A 17,906-nucleotide genomic window follows, 5' to 3' on the forward strand; every position below is an offset into this window, starting at 1 on the left:
AATTTCTGCTGGAATTTTTTATACCCCCAAAGAAGAGTAAATACCAATGAGGCTAAAACCTTCAAAATACCGAAAATCGGGAGGTACCGTTCTATGGTGGCTATATGAAGACGTGGACCTATGCCAACAAATTTCAGGTGGAAAGTTTAATACCGACAACGAAGACTTTATTGATGCTACAACCTTCAAAAATTCCGAAAGTCGGTAGATACAATTCTATGGGGACTATATGAAGACGTGGACCTATACCGAAAAATTTCAGGTAGAAAGTCGTATACCCCCAACGAAGACTAAATACCAAATTTCAACCATTTCGTGGGGATATGAGGCTACAACCTTCAAAATACCGAAAATCAGGAAGTACCGTTCTATGGGGGCTATATGAAGACGTTGACATATACCGACAAATTTCAAGTGGAAAGTTTTATACCTCAACACGAAGACTAAATACCATATTACAGCCATTTCAGTGGTATATTGAGGTCACAACCTTCAAACTACCGAAAATCGGGAGGTACCGTTCTATTTGGGCTATATGAAGACGTTGACCTACATATACCGTTTTATACTGCCAGCCAAGACTAAGTACCAAAACTCAGCTATTTCGATGGGATATTAAGGCTAAATACTTCAAAATACCGAAAATCGGGAGGTCCCGTTTTATGGGAGCTATATAAATAAAGACATGGACCTATACCGATAAATTTCAGGTGGAAAGTTTTATATCCCCAACGAAGTCTAAGTACCAAATTTCAGCCATTTCGTTGGGATAATGGGGCTAAAATCTTCAAAATACTGAAAATCGGGAGGTACCGTTCTATGGGGGATATATCAAAACGTGAACCAATATAGCCCATTATTAATACGAAACACCCTAGGAGTAATATAAACTTCTATGCCAAATTATAAAGCTCTATTTTAAAAATTGCAAGTTGTATCTTGATTTCAAAAGACAGGCGGACATGACTACTTTCGACTTAGAATTTTATGCTGATAAAGAATATATGTATATCGTCACCATAAATGCCCGAAGTCGTATCCCCAAAAAAGTCAAAATTAGTCTTTTGATTGAATCTAATACATAAGACTAAAATACATGCTCTTGAAAATTTTCACGCTTCTACGTTAAAAAATAACGATCCTCTTGAAGCCATTTCGGAAAATGGGATAACATTGCAGATTTTGTTGTAATGACGGACCCCAAAATCAAGCGTTTCCGCGCTTTTATTTTCATTACTTACTCTCATTCGCATATGATTGATATATGGTCTCCAAAGAATATTTCGATGTGTTACAAACGGAATGACAAATTTGATTATACCCTCCATATTATGGTGGAGGGTGTAATAACACACATTTTCTATTATCCGCAATAAGGGCCGGCTTTGGCGTCCATTACTTAAAAGAACTATTTTCCATGGAAATAGCCTAAAGTACAGAAGGAGACTTCTCTTATGTCCCAAGATGAGTTTTACAACCCGTCTGACTTGGCTTTATCCAGATTAAGGTCACTTCTCGGATAATTTTGAAAGTGTTACGGCCGGTAATCATTGAGGTTCTGCTTACACTCCTTTTTACTATTTTTTTGTAAAACATACTGTAAAAGTTCAGAGTGCATGTTCATCACCTTTCACCATCGTGACATCCCCTAGTGATACTTTGGGAAGTTAAAAATCTAATCCTCATGAAAATTTTTCGAACAAATACGTACGCAACTGGCTGCTACCCACGATAAATCTGTACAGTGGCAACCGATTTCGTACAATGTTTACACATCATAGAATTTCTATGAAATATAAGAAAGTTCGGAGATTGGCTATACAACCCGATAATCTTCTTTTTTTCTTTTTCCTAAGCTCTTATGCCACGCTAACTGAAGAATATCGATTTGTTTTAAACAAGGTTTAATACCAATGAGACATCGATGTTTTCTAGAGTCATTCCAATTGGACGATGTGTTTACAATAGGCCGACCCAAAAAACTATTTTTTTAATTCCTTTTATGGCGATCGGTTAACGTTAAACCGTGCCAACCTAGCGATCTTTGTTTCCATAGTAATTTGTATGGGGCCAAAGATGCATTTTGACGAAAATTCTCGAGAGGCCTCAATTATGGTCCAACCAATAAAAACAACTTTGCCAGTTCATTGTTGTGGCTAAAAAACGAATCCTGACGAATCGGATTTTGATATAGCTATAAAGGGCCCAAAATACTCAAAATAGTACAATATGCATATTGGAGCTATATCACAATCCGATCCGATTTCCATCTGTAGGTACCTTCATACTGGGAATATACAAAAATATGAACTTTATTAATCATTTTCTTCGTGGAATAAAAACCACTGAGAATCCGAAATACCATGTTACGGTCACTACAGTAAACTAATCCAATAAACGACTTTACATAGACCGGTATCTAGTACCTTCCACTCTATTTTATTTAAAACGTGCATCTTTATCCACAATTATCTTTAAGCATGTTTTATTTTATTCCCATATCAAATACCAATATTTCAATCGTTTCGGTAGTATAATTTGGAAAACAAAAAAACAAAAAAAATACCGAAAATCGGGAGCTACCTCTCTATAGGGACTATATCAAAACTTGGACCTATGCCGACAATTTTCAGCAGGAAAGTTGGACTATATACCAATTTTTCCTCATTCCTGATGCGGCTAAAAACCTTGAAAATACCGAAAATCGAGCGGTACCGTTCTATTGGGACTATATCGAAACGTGAACCTGTAATGACAGATTTCTGGGGGAGAGTTTTATACCCCACAGAAGACTAATAAATAACAATTTTGCGACATTTAGGCTAAAACATTTACAATACCGAAAATAGGGAGTTACCACTGTATATCGAAACATGAACCGATATAGCCAATTTTTAATATCAAACATCCTAGGAATAATAGAAACATCTGTATTAACCCCGTATGAAATGCCAATAGTGAATCTATACTGATTTACTACTGATATTGTCAGCAGTACTACCGACAAACTGTAGACAACTCATGTAATTTCCTATAGACATTTTGTATAAACACTTCATTCGAAAGTCAGTAGTGACATTGGAACTGGTATGTCAGTAGTAAGTCACAAGTCATGTTTTGACATTGGAAGTAGTGAGTCAATATAGACATTGGAGGCAGTGAGTCAATAGTTCAAAAAGGGTCATAAGGAGACATTGGTACCAGGTTTTCATTACAAAGTTTTTTGACCTATTTGGAACTTTCTAGAGATTGAAAATCTATCTGGTACGTTTAATAATACGATGAACCTTCACAAATAATATCTTGGTGCGACTTGTTTGCTTAAAAATTTCATCTTCCGCTGCACTTAACGTTTTATCAGGCGATTCGCTGAATGTTGATATAACTTGTAGGAATTGAAAAGAATAAACATGTATAAATAAACATAAATAAATAAAATGTCCTTTGATTTGCTTACGTATTGCAGCTGTACAAACATTAGAAAAATCTCGCAATCGATTTTTGCTAAATAAATCTTCAAGATTGTAACTCATTATTATGTTGTGTCCAAATATCAGATGTAAGTTGCTTTCAGTATTTTCAGCGAGACGGGTCAATGTATTCGTCAGGCTCCACAATCTTCCCTAAAGGCCCCACAAAATGTGTAATTGTTGAAGTTTCACCACAAATGTTATCAACCTCCTTAGAATTTTGTATTTTTATATAGAATTGTCTATTTTTTCACTTGCCTTTTAAATTTTCTTTTACTCATACTTGTTGCTATTATAATTATAAACCATTAGATTAATCACTCGTTAAATTCGCGATATTTTATTGATTTTTCACAAAGACACTTTTTTCACGAACCTCCGAAATTATTTTTCACCAAACAATTAAGAAAAGGAAGAAAAAGTAAGGAAATGCTAAGGTGGGCTATCAGCTGTCAATATAAACAATGTTTCTTCTTATTAAGGAAAAGTATCAATTGTTGACAACATGTTGACAAAGTGTTGACTTTGTCACCATAGTAGTAGACAAAGTGGTGACATGTCGACACATGATCCCATGCTTCCTACAGGGAAATTATAAAGCTCTATCTTAAACATTGCGAGCTGTATCTTGATTTCATTAGACGGACGGGCGAATATCGCTGACTCAAAATGAATGAATGTATTTCATCCAAAATTGTCTTGGCTTCCTGATCTGGGATGGCATAAAACTCCGGTCATTTGCTAATGTAGTCCATAACCACCAATACATAACGGTTCCCAGAGTCGATTATTGTGAACGGTAAAGCCACATCCATTGCTATTCTTTCAAATGGTGCTCCCGAATTGTACTGCTGCATGTATACTCGACTCTTTCGAATCTGGAACTACAATCAGATTCCGGTTGGTTTTCGTTGTTCCGTTGCCCAATCTTGATTGGATTCGATGCTCCCTTTGTCCTTAGCCTATGAGCAGTGCCTGCATTCTTATTTGCATGGTCAACGAGACAGGGCATCAGCATTACCATGTTTTCCACCTTTCCTGTGCTCGATGCTGAAGTCGTAACTTTGAAGCCTCTCTATCCAGCCAGTTGAGCTTCATGAACTGGAGTAACCATCGGAGAGCTGAGTGTTCTGCCCTAAGAAGGAAATGCTGGCAATATAGGTACTTATGGTAATTTTTGCTCTCCATAACTGCCACCAGCTCTGTCTTGACACACAGTAATTCTTTTCAGGCTTTGTTCGGCTGAATTATCCAATTACACCTTCTTGACCGTCTATTTGCTGCTCCTCGCTCCACCTGGCAAACTTTAGGACGAATCTACGGTAGTACGTGCAGAGACCCAAAAAGCTCCATAACTCATGTAAATTTTGTGGCTTCGGCCAGTCACTGACGGCTTGAATTTGTTCGTCATCCATCCACTTGCCCTACGTTGTATCATGATGACCCAGGAGCTTCACTTCTCTTTGGAAGAGGCTAAACATGTTCGGGTTCAGTTTTAGGCCTTAAGACGATAGCTGCTGGAGAACGTCCATTAAATTCTTGAAATGATGAGGAACGTTTCTCCTGGTATTCGTTCAGGTATATCAGGCATGATATCCACTGCAGCCCCTTCAATGCACGCTCCATCAGCCTTTCAATGGTTGCAGAGTCCGAATGGCATGACTTTGAATTGCCAGAGACCACCATTAACGCCAAATGCCACCTTTTCTTTGGTTCTCTCGGTAATCTCCACTTGCCACTAGCCACTCTGCAAGTCAAGGGTGGAGAACCATTCTGTCACAGTGTCATCAATATGTCATCGATTTTTGGTAGCGGGTAGCTGTCTTTTTTGGTGAAATCATTTAGCTTCCTATAATCCACGCTATATCGGGTGTTTCCTCTTTACCAACATCACTGGGGACCACCATTAACTCGAAGAAGTTTCTATCAAGCCACTATTCTCCATTTCGCTTACCAGTTTCTGGACCTATTAAAGTTTCGGTTGGTGTACATTTTCCAACGTCGGAAAATTTGCTCTTCATTGTTCGATAGGTTCAGATCTCTAACTGAAATTTGTATCTGGGCATTCGTTATTAAAGTGTAATTATTTCTGATTTTTGGTGGTGGTCCACCCAAACTTTATACACTTCTTCATCCATTGTTACTCTGGATGTTCCGTAGTCAGACGACTAAAAGTTTTATTTCCAACATATACCGCATTAGACCAGGTTATCAAACGATCTTTCATATCCAGATTGACACCAAAGAAAATATGGCCAATTATGATTTCGTCTACTATATAGACCACAATGAACTCGCAATATGCTGATTGATTAGCAATAGTTAGCGTTAGGGTTATCTTTCTATGTACGGGTTCCCCGTTCCATTTAACGGCGTTAATCTCCATTTTGCCAGATCTGCTCCAATGATGGACTTTGATGCGCCGTTATCTAAGGTGAAGGTACGCTTATCACCTCTGATGTAACCAGTGGTTGTAAGGCTGTTGTCTTTTTGCTGAACTACCGCTATGGAGATTGTGGGGCCATCGTCGATGGGAGCCAGATCATGTCCCGTTGGACTAACTCGATGTAGTTCAACGGTGATCCATTAAAAGAATGTTGGGTATCCCCCTTACTGCCATTTGATGGAGGAGGCGAAGATGATCTGGATTCCAGTGCAAAATAAATATATTTTAAGGATGCTAAGAGGTCTTACTGTAATCTTCACCAAACAACAACAAAACTCGGCTCTAAATACGAAGAAATGTCAGTGGAAAAAACAAAAATACCCAAACCGACAACGAGGACTCATTTAAATGTAAAAAGCTAAAAAAAGTCTGCTTAACATGTGTGGAGGTAAATTCACACATGCCACAATACCCCTACAATAAACAATTATTTATGTATTTGTACATCAGCGAACGTGAGTACAAGGGGTAACCAGAATCAAAATACACAAAAAAGAAAATAAGAAAAAAACAAAATCTAAAAAATTAAATTTAAACTAAACTGAAGGTAGACACACTACATCATCATCACAAGCAGCATCATCATCCACAACAATCAACAGGGCATCTCATTTAGTCTACAACACAAATAAGTTAATATGGGCACTGTTTTTGTACTTTACTTGCTAGTATTAACGTGAAAATTGTAGACAACGATATGAACTAGTCATAGTGGAACCATAAGTTGATGATGTTCAGATGTGTACATGTATGGGTACATACCAAGTAAATGACCTCACGACCACCCCTTCTGCAAATAGAATATTATACGAATAGTAAAGTATGCAAAAGAAAATACGGTGCATATCGCTCTATTAGATGTACACTTAGATAAAATATCAATCCTATGACCATTAAGTTACAAATGGCTATTGGTTCAAGGACTATTAAGGTGGGGTAAATTTACTCAAAACTGAAAATATTAATGTCGCGTTTTAAAAAAAGGGATTAAGAGTAAGTCATCCTAAGGTCGACATGTACCAGTATTCGGCAGTTTTTTACCCTCCACCATAGTGTGGAGGGTATATTAAGTTTATTTTTCCGTTTGCATTGAAATAATTATTTCAATATATATTTTTGATCAGGATAACATTCTTAGTCGACCTGGCAATGTCCGTCTGTTGTAATCACTCTAACGTCCACAATTATTGAGCTAGAACGCAATATTTTTGCACCCGAGTGTCTTTTTCCACAGGCAGGTCATGTTCGAAGATGGGCTACATTGAACCACGATTTGGTATAGCCCCCATCTAACATTACCTCCCGATTTTCAGTCAACTTAGTTCAATGTTTTGGTATAACCCCATATACTGGTACCTCCCGATTTAGGTGTTTTGTGGTGTTTAGGTACATTTGTTGTATGAACTAACTTTAATTTGACATGTGAGGTTTTTTATGGTAACAAAACTTCTTCACCAAAAATTGTAAACATAGGTCCATATTTTGGTATCGCCCCCATATTAAAGTGCCTCTGGATTATAGGTATTTTGAAGATTTAGCTGCCCGAACTAGCTGTAATTTGCAATTGAAGTTCCTAGTGGTCACAAAACGTCTCCACCAAAAATTGTCGACATAGGTATTTTGATATAGCCCCAATATAACGGTTCCTACCGATTGTAGGTATTTTGAGGGGTTTGCTGCATTTATTGGCGTACCTCCCCTAATTACTTTACCGTAATTTGACATTTGAAATTCCCAGTAGTCCAAAAACGTTCTCGCTAAAAATTTTCAATACAGTTAAACTTTTCCGATTATAATAAACCTACTATAATTTGACATTTGAAGATTCTATTGCGCAGAACATTTCTCCACTAAAATTTGTCAATATAGATCCAAGTTTTGGTATAGGCCCCATATAACGATACCTCACTATTTTCCGTATTTTCAGGGTTTCGACAACCCTTTAAGACGGAACTACCAGAAATTTGATATACCCTGCAGTCACGAAACTTCACAACCAAACATTGTAAACATTGGTCCATGTTTCGGAATAGCGCCCATATAACTTTGATTTCTCCATTTTCGGTATTTTAAGGGTTTTGGCTACATTGTTTGACGGAACTACTCGTAATTTCACATTTGAGGTTCCCGGCAGTCAGAAAATTTTTCAACCAAAAATTTTCAAAATAGGTCCACATAGCCCCTATATAAAGGTACCACCTGATTGAACACATTTTTATACCCTCAACCATAATAACACATAGAAATATTCGTTGAAGGCCCTATAAAAATACATATTCTTGATTAGCATAAAATTCTAAGTCGAAATTGCCATGTCCGTCTGTCCGTCGACCATCGGTCCTTCTATCTGTTGAAATCACGATACAGCTCTTAATTGTTATAGCCTCAGCATTTATGTTATCGAGGGTATATACAATCTCATACTGCCAAAATGTGCCTCCCACACAAAAGTTCGAAAATGTTCGGAAAATTTGTACGCACGATAACTTTTGAAGGGAGTAACCGTTTTGGTCCATACTTTGCATATCGTGAAATTTCTACCAGGCTTAGTTGAGGTTCCAATATATACTCAATCGGTCCACTCCTTCGAGAAACTCCAACACAAAATGTAGGAAAAGTTCAGTTTAGGACTTGTGTTCACTGAGAAAACAGTCTGAAATGTGAAAAAAACCACTATGACAACGTGTGTAGTGGTTGGAGCGCGAGATAATTCTCGAACGGATCTGCGTATTCGGTCCAACATTTAGCCTTTGTAATATTTTGTTCAAACTAAGTTTTAGTTCGAAGATAAGTTCAAAAATGTTCGGAAAAATTGTGCGTACGATAACTCTTGAAGGGAGTGACCGTCCATACCTTACACATCCTAATATATCTACCAGATGTAGATAAGGTTCGAATATGGACTATATTTGTCCACTCCTTCGGTTATCTCCCACACAAACTTTTGGATAAATTCATGTTAAGACCTGCTTTCGAATCACTTTTTTTGTTGAAGCAACTTACATTGGCTGCCTCAATTACGACGGTAATGTTTTTTTAGGCCAAGTCCATACTTCTTAGGGAAACAGTCGGAAAGTTGTAAAAAAACCCTATGGCACCCTATGTAGTGACTGAGAAGCACGATGACACTCGAACTGATCAACCGATTTGGTCCAAAATTTGGCTTTCGTCATATTTTTTCCAAACTTAGTTTCAGTTCGAAGATGGGCAATACCGGTCTACAACGTCCGGTAAAAATGGTATGCACAATATCTTTTGATCGTGGCAACCAATTTGGTCCAAACTAATATACTGTCCAAATATAGTGCAACTTCTAAAATGGTCAATATCGGTCCTCTCCTGAGGGTAGGTACCCAAAACAAAATCCACTTCCATAATGGACTATGTCGGTCCATTCTTTAAAATACCTCCTCCGCAACACTTTTGAAAGTTAGTCCTAATCCACATTTTTGTCAGCAAGTTCAAATGTCCAAAAAGGGCCACAAATTCTGAGAAAATCCTAAAAACATTCCATCTGTAGGTAGATGAAAATTTCAATTCGCATAGGCTAAGGGTATATCTCTGTCGACAAAGCCGACTGATACATTTTTTACTTGTTGAGATAGAGCTTTATAATTTGGTATAGAAATTGCTATTACTCCGATAATGTTTAGTATTGAAAATGTGCTATATCGGTCCACGTTTTGTATAGGCCCTATAGAACGGTACCTCCCGAATTTCGGTATTTTGAAGTTTTTATCCTAATTATCCCTCCGAAATGGTTGAAATTTAGTACTTAGACTTCGTTTGGACAGACAGCATAAGTCTACGTTTTGGCAAAGGCCCCATGTAAGGGTATCACCCAATTTATGATTTATTTGAAGATTTTAGTCACATTATCCTACCGAATTGGTTTTAATTGGAATTGGAAAGAAAACCTACTCGCAAAAAACTATCCATACACATATGTATATAGGTTTTAGTCTAACCCCCATGGATCGGTATTGCCCAATGTTATTTATTTCGAGGTGTTTTTGTCAAATTTTCGAACCGAAATTACTGTAATTATACCCTACACCACTATGTGGGGAGGGTATTATAAGTTGGTTTTGTCCAAAAAGTTTGTAACGCATCGAAATAATGGTCGTAGACCCATACTTCTATATACCAAAATGAATGTCTCGACGAGCTGAGTCGATCTGGCTATGTGTGTCCGTCCGTCAGTCCGTCCGTCCGTCCGTCTGTCCGTCTGTCCGTCTGTCCATCTAAACCTTGTAATCACGCTACAGGTCGCAATTTTGATCGGATCGTCACGAAATTTTGGGTGTTGATGAGGGTCCCGGAGGGGAAGAAGCCTATTGATTTTGGTGATGGTCGGATAATGTTCAGGGGTCGGAATGGACAAAAAACTTATGTGGATAAAAAGACAACATTTTTTTCCAAAGCGATAATCTCAGCTTGTATATGATGTATACCAAAAGCAAGACCTGACAATAAAAGTAGAAAATATCACCTTTCTAATGATGTAAAGTAAGTTCTCGTAGGTGATCAAACAACGGAGATATTACAATAGGGGCAAGTAAAACCCAAATTTTCATTCTTGCGATTTTAATTATAATGACGAATATCACAGCTTTGGTTAGGGACTTTTCAAAAGTAAAGCCTGACTATGAAATTAGAAGATCCCATCTTTACAATGAAGTAAACTAGGTCGGCGTAGGTGACCAAATAACGGAGATATTGCAATAGTCGGTAATACATCCCATTTTTCCACTTTTTTGGAAATCACGCTACAGGTCGCAATTTTGATCGGATCGTCACGAAATTTTGGGTGTAGATGGGGGTCCCGGAGGGGAAGAAGCCTATTGATTTTGGTGCTGGTCGGATAATAATTAGGGGTCGGAATGAATAAAAAAGTTATTTGGAGAAAAAGTCTACATTTTATTCCAAAGCAAATATCTCAGCGTCTATAAGGGGTATATAAAAAGCAAAACTTGGCAATGAAAGTAGAAACTATCGCCTTTGAAACGATGTAACGTAGGTTGTCGTAGGCGATCACACAACAAAGATATCGCAATAGTCGCTAATAGAACCCAACTTTTCATTTTTGCGGTTTTAGTTATAACGACGCATATCACACCTTTGTTTGGGGACCATCTAAAAGCAAAGGCCGACTAAGAAAGTAGAAAATCGCATATTTAAAATTATGCAAAGTAAGTTGGCGTAGGTGGTCAAATAATAGAGATATCGCAATAGTCGGCAATGCATCCTTTTTTTCACTTTTTCTGCAATCACACTACAGGTCGGAATTTTGATCGGATCATCACGAATTTTTCTCACAGAGATAGAAGAATATTGATGTTGGTGATGTCGATAGTAGTCCAATATAAAATTAAATATTAATTATTTTGGTTCAGTTCGCCTTAAGTCATTTGGTATAAAAGCCAGATAGGTGAAAACTTTCGTATGTCCCTAAAAGAAATGTTTTCGAGTGAAAAGATTATGCACAGAAGTAGTGGTGTAGGGTATCACATAGTCGGCCCCGTACCGACTATAGCCTTTTCTCACTTGTTTTGTACTGTGTTTGGTCAGAGGATACAAAAAAACAAGTGTTGCTAAATTTTCCTCCACACAGAAAATTATCAGCATTAAGTGGTTATCATCAGATAAGATTTTATTCTCCTCCAAGGAATTATACTGTACGTAGAGAAAGAGCTTAGTTGTTACTAATTGGTCATATTTACATCCACTGAAGGCTTGAGGTTGCGTTCTCAGGTTGGCATTCTGACGGGTATGAATATTTTTCCTTCGCATTGCACTTATATTCGCGGACCACACCTGCACGACGTAGCTTACCATAGCCCGACTTATCGCGGATGGTTGTCTGCTCGATGCCCTCAAACAGCGGCAACTGGGTAGCTTTTTCTTTGCTACGGACGAAAAAGCGAAATCGGTCCGTACGATTCACCTTTGTTGGCATCCATTTTAATAACGACTACAATAATAATGACCCGAATGTTCCAGAAATGGCTCACAGCGATATTTTTCCAATATAATAGAAGTTTGGTTTTGTTTTGGTGTAGAATATGTTGGCTGGGTCCGTCATTGGAATAATTAAGTCCATTGTTTATGACATCTACCACCTAAACGTCTACAAATGTAAGCTAGAGACTTTTATAACTACTTTTCCCCACTTCACAAAATCTATTTACTTTTAGAATTAGGTGTGTATCCACCATACCTGTTATTATTTTTGTACAGTCATTTACAGTTATTTAGATGTCTGCAATGCCGACTGATTCTTTTTTGTTAATTTTTAATTCGAGAATAAAACTTATCTTTTTTTATATTTTAGGTTAAAAAACTTCAACAACGCACCTCCCTTCAAATATCACCCACAAGAATTAACGGTGAGTACATTTCATATTTATTTGAAACATTTGCCCTTAACCATTTGTCGTCGTGTTCTACGAACTTATAGGGGTGTACCCTGCACACATGGTGTGTTAAATCTGTTTATCTAAATATAGAGATGTTTCTCCTTGGCTAACTGTATGTCAGTCAGTCAGTGCCATTGCCACCATAATGCCTTTTACATTTTGGAGAGGGATAGGAAATTAAAAATAATGCATGCATGCATTCCGACATGTGGCGGAGGTGGTGATACTGCGGTACGAATGCTGTGAAAAGTACGTGTATTTACTTCAAGTACTCTTCTCCACATTGCCTCAAAGTGAATTGGAAACTAAATTTGCCCTTGTGTCTTGTGCCATCATATAAGGCACATGAGTACGCACACAGACATAGCAAATTATCAAAGCACACACAGTTACACTTGAATGCACTGAAACGCCAATGCCATTGCCATAATTGAAATCAAGACAATTTCCAGTTGAACTCAAGTAATTACAAGAGTAGATAGCCCACGGCTGGCTTACCGAATAAAAGAAAAGTGTCTCTCTCCCTCTGTCTCAATTGAGGTGCATTTTGAACTTTTGATGTAGTGTTGTAGACTGTTTAATGCACTTGTATATGCGGATAATAAAATAATTATTATTATCTCCGAGTGCTTATGGTTATTGTTTAGTGCTGTGCTTTTTCAAATCTGCCCTTTAGGGTTACTTGCACTTGCACTCTCGAGAAAAAAAAACTAGGAAGGGTGCTTGATGAAAATGAAGATTTATGGGTTATTTTAATTACCTGACCATATTATTCGAGATGCAGCGGCAATTCTTTGTAAGACCCTTGAAACTACTCAAAACCCTATTCTGCTTGAAAAAAAAACCGAATAAGTAGTATGAGTATGCATATCGGTTTATGAAAGAAAATGCGCTGAAGAAATGTTCTTTCTAAAACGTATGAACTTTCTAGGAATGGCTGAAAGGTATTTACGGACCTGAACAGGAAAAACTGGGCAAAAATAAACAAATTTTGGCCTTGAAAAACGCTTCCTTGAAAGTTCATATTGCTCATTTACTCAAAGAGTGGCATAACTCAAAAAATGCGTTTTCTGAGCTAGCATTTTCTATTTTTTATACGACTTCTATTTTATCTTGTGTCAATTTTCATGTCGATATCTCTAAAACTCAACGAGTTATAGTTCATTTACTACGAGTTTGACATAATTCAACAAAAAGGGTTTTTTGAGATTATGAAGCACTAAAACACTACAAATCATGTTGATCTTGCACAGAAAATTAGCAATGATATCTGGCTAGCTGTTTAAAAAATATGGCTCAACTAGTTATTTTAGTTTTTGTGTAATAATATTTTTATGTTGGGAAGTCAAATTTAAATCGTCGACTTAAAACGCGTTTTTCTCGAAACTGGGTTTTTTGTCATGTGTCACTCTTTGAGTAAATGAGCGATATGGTCTAGAAAGTTATGGGCTAATTTGTTATTGATAACAACTGTGGGGCTTTTTAATATTTAAATGGAATAGAATTTATTTTTGTCAATAATAGGAAAAAGTCATTCATTCTTGTTACAGGAAATAATTTTTTGTGAAAACAATTTGTTTCATTTCATATTATTTTTTCAAAACTTAAATAGAATAAAAGTTTATTCATTCCGCTACAGGAAATTATTTTTGAGAAAAATTGTCAACAAGTCACAACCCTAGTATACACACTTTGATAAGATCAAAAAGGAGCCCTATCGAAAAAATGGCTTTGGACGAAATACATTTCAGACAATTTTGATTCAATTGGCCATGTCTGTTTATTTGTCTGGCCGAAGCGCATGTAATAACTCTCGAACGGAAACTGTGGCCGAAACTGTGCACATCCTAATATGTTGATCTAACTTAGAGCCTTCGGTACTACTACAGCTCAACATTAATCGCTAAAATGTTGCGCACAATAAATCTAGAAGGGAGTAACAGATTTAGTCCAAACTTTGCACATCGTAATTTCGAATTCTTTGCGGAAATTATATCTCTGAAAATATTGTTATTGTCGGTTTATGTTTTAGTATAAACGCCCAAATTCACTTTGGGCGTTATGATCGATGGTCATAAGACCAAAATTACAAATGCAACAACGTTGCCGGCTTCGGCCCATATTTATGTCATTTATCTTTGGACAAAAGTTGAACTTGTAAGAAACGTTATATTCAAATTTTCCGGCTTTTGGCCGGGATTTAAAACTATTGTCCGTAAACAGACTACGCGTTCAGCCGACTACGTGTTCAAAGATTTTAATAAAATCGGATACGAAGCCCATGGGGCCTATGACCAATACTAAACCGAACTTAATGACCGCTGTCTGGACGGTTGTAACGGCCAAAATTCATTTGAGTTCCATGGCCGTTTGGCATTATGACAGGTCACCCAACCGAATCTAGCAGCTTTAGTTACTAGAAGATTTTAGTCTCCAAAACCTAGATCTATGTTGAAACATTTTAATGGAGAAAATGTGTGACCACCGGCAACCTGAAATATCAAATAGCAGGTAGTTCGGTCAGAAAATGTACACAAAATACCCAACATTTGGAAATACTTCTACATGGGGGTACATGGACCAATGTTGAACATTTTTGGTTGAGAAGTTTCGTGACTGCAGAGAACCTCAAATGTTAAATTACCGCTATTTCGGTAAAAAAAAATTAGATAAAATTCTCTAAAAATCTGGAGGTACTTTTAAATGAGGCCTATACCAAAACATGGACCAATGTATGTTGACAATTTTTGACCACTGGAAACCTCTAATGTCAAATGACTTATAGTTCGGTCGAAAAATTTAGCTAAAATCGTAAAAATACCTAAAATCGTGCGGTACCCTTACAAAGGGGCTATAATAAAACATGCACCTATTTTGACAATTTTTTTGCAGAAGTTTTGTGACCACCGAGAACATCAAATACCAAATAGTTTAAATGCTCAAAATACCTAAAAACGGGAGCTACCGTTATATAGGGGCTATACCAAAACATGGAACTATATTCACAAATTTCAGTGGAGAGTAGAACTGGAAAACCATGGACCTATGTTGACACTTTTTGGTGCAGACGTTTTGTGACCTCTGGTAACTTCAAACGTCAAATTACAGGTAGATTGTTCAAACAGTTTTGCTAAAACACTCCAAATACCTATAATCGGGAGGTACCGTTATATGGGGGCTAGCCAGTAGCCCAAACCCTCAACATACCAAAAATCGGGACCTCAAACGTCAAATTACTGGTAGTTCGGTCTAAAACTAAAAGACGGACGGACAGACGGACATGGCTATATCGGAATAGTATCATTGTATAATAGTATATACTCGGAATAGTATCCTGATCAAGAATATACATACACGCAGAAAAATATATGTTAGAAATATGTTTGGATCCAAACAAATATTTGTTTGGGACTTGTTGCAAACAAATATACAGTGGTGGCCAATACATTTGCAACAAAATTGCACGTTTTAGAAAATTTTCTGCAAAATATTTTTTTGAAAGACAATTTAGGTATTTTTACAATTACTTATAGTTCAATGTTTCATGTATAAGAAAATAAAAAGTTTTGAAAATACCTAAAGCGCCTTAAAATTTAATGGTCAAAACGTATGCAACTGAGCCAAATCGCATGCAAAAATCTTCAATATTTTGTAAAATGTCATTTTTAATATGATTGAAATTATTTGTTTTCTTGTTTTGGGAAGTTTAAAAGTGATTAAATTTTTAAAACTGATATCAGTCATACGTAGTTCATCGGGGGAGTGGTGGGTCTAGGGGAGGGGCATGAACATGCGCGCAAGCGTCAGAAACATAGGAAATAATGGAAATTGTTTAACATTTAAGTTTTGGATTTAATAAAATTCAGAGTCCAGAGTGCAGTTGTATACATAGTTTATTAGCAAAAGTCAGAAGTCTGGGTCTCGAAAAACATATGAGTGTAATGATCGGACCCGTATCAGAGTGAGCACTACTGATCTATTGATCTATTTGTTGCAAACCTTTTCTTTTCTTGGGAAGCCTGTGCTCTTCCCGGAAATGTCTATACACAAAATGTGTGCGGTAAATTATCATCTGACGGCCTTTTTAAAACTTGTTGCATTTATAGAATCCCGAATATCCAATGATATCGCCCTTTATAACGTCAATAGATTAGTAGTACTCACTCCGATACGGGTCCGATCCCTACGCTCATATGTTTTTCGAGACCCAGACTTCTGACTTTTGCTAATAAACTATGTATATTACTGCACTCTGGACTCTGAATTTTATTAAATCCAAAACTTAAATGTTAAGAAATTTCCATTATTTCCTATGTTTCTGACTCTTGCAAGCATGTTCATGCCCCTCCCCTAGACCCACCACTCCCCCGATGAACTACGTATGACTGAAATCAGTTTTAAAATTTTAATCACTTTTAAATTTCCCAAAACAAGAAAACAAATAATTTCAATCATATTAAAAATTACATTTTACAAAATATTGAAGATTTTTGCATGCGATTTGGCTCAGTTGCATACGTTTTGACCATTAAATTTTAAGGCGCTTTAGGTATTTTCAATTTTTTTCATAGTTCTTGTTGGATATTATGTCAAAACTTTTTATTTTCTTATTCTTGAAGCATTGAACTATAAATAATTGCAAAAAAATATCTAAATTGTCTTTCAAAAAACTAATTAGCTGACAAATTTTTAAACCGTGCAATTTTGTTGCAAATGTATTGGCCACCACTGTATGTTTGGATCCAAACATAATTTGTTTATCTCTAAACAAATATATGTTTGCTACATTTTGTAACATATCTCAATTTTATTTGTTTGGATACCAACATATTTATACCCTACGCCACACTGTGGTAAGGGGTATTATGTGTTAGTGCATTTGTATGTAACAAGCATAAGGAAAAGAGATAGATCCATAGTTCCTTCTAGGGATATATATAGAATCACTTTCTGAGTCGATTTATGCATGTCCGTCTGTCAATCCGTTCGAAACGTACAGGTCGCATTTATTGTCCGATTCAGCTGAAAACTGGGAAATATAATTTCTTTAGCAATAGGAAGAACGCTATTGCTTTTGGTGAAAATCGGTTCATATTTGGATATCGCCCCCATATGTTATATGTCTATTCGGCCGATTTCACGTATTTGCTGCACCAAACACGCCATATACATCCGATTTCGATGTTGACTGAACTTAGCCTAGAAATAGGTGTGCCAAATTTGATCGAAATCGTTTCAGATTTAGATATAGCCCCCATATATATATACATACGTCCAATTTCGATTAAACTTGGAATGAGTGACTGAATTCGGCCTTTAAATAAATGTGCTAATTTTGTTCGAAATCGGTTCAGATTTGGATATAACTCCTATATATATATTCGGCCGATTTCACGTATTTAATGCACCAAACACCCCATATCTGTCCAATTTTGATGAATTTTAGAATGTGTGACGGAGTTCGGTGTAGATATAAGTGTGCCATTTTATATCGAAATCGGTTCAGATTTAGATATAGCTCCCATATATATTTTACATACTCACAGTGATGTAGGGTAACAAATAGTCGGC

The 17,906-nt window shown here is 36.7% G+C and overlaps 1 protein-coding gene across 2 annotated transcripts in view; it reads left to right on the forward strand.

Annotated features, from left to right (window-relative positions):
• htl (heartless) overlaps positions 1-17,906 on the forward strand; it is an 82,706-nt gene that overhangs the window by 15,123 nt on the left and 49,677 nt on the right. Inside the window, exon 2 of one of the 2 annotated variants that reach the window (XM_073988490.1) lies at positions 12,251-12,305. The exons of the other annotated variant lie outside the window; for it this stretch is intronic. The gene's annotated coding sequence lies outside the window, so the exon portion shown is untranslated. The remainder of the gene's footprint in view (positions 1-12,250; positions 12,306-17,906) is intronic. 2 annotated transcript variants of the gene reach the window in all.

Source organism: Musca autumnalis, unplaced genomic scaffold (genome assembly GCF_047663935.1).
Source record: "Musca autumnalis isolate F117 unplaced genomic scaffold, ASM4766393v1 scaffold_1, whole genome shotgun sequence".
NCBI classification, from domain to species: Eukaryota; Metazoa; Arthropoda; class Insecta; order Diptera; family Muscidae; genus Musca; species Musca autumnalis.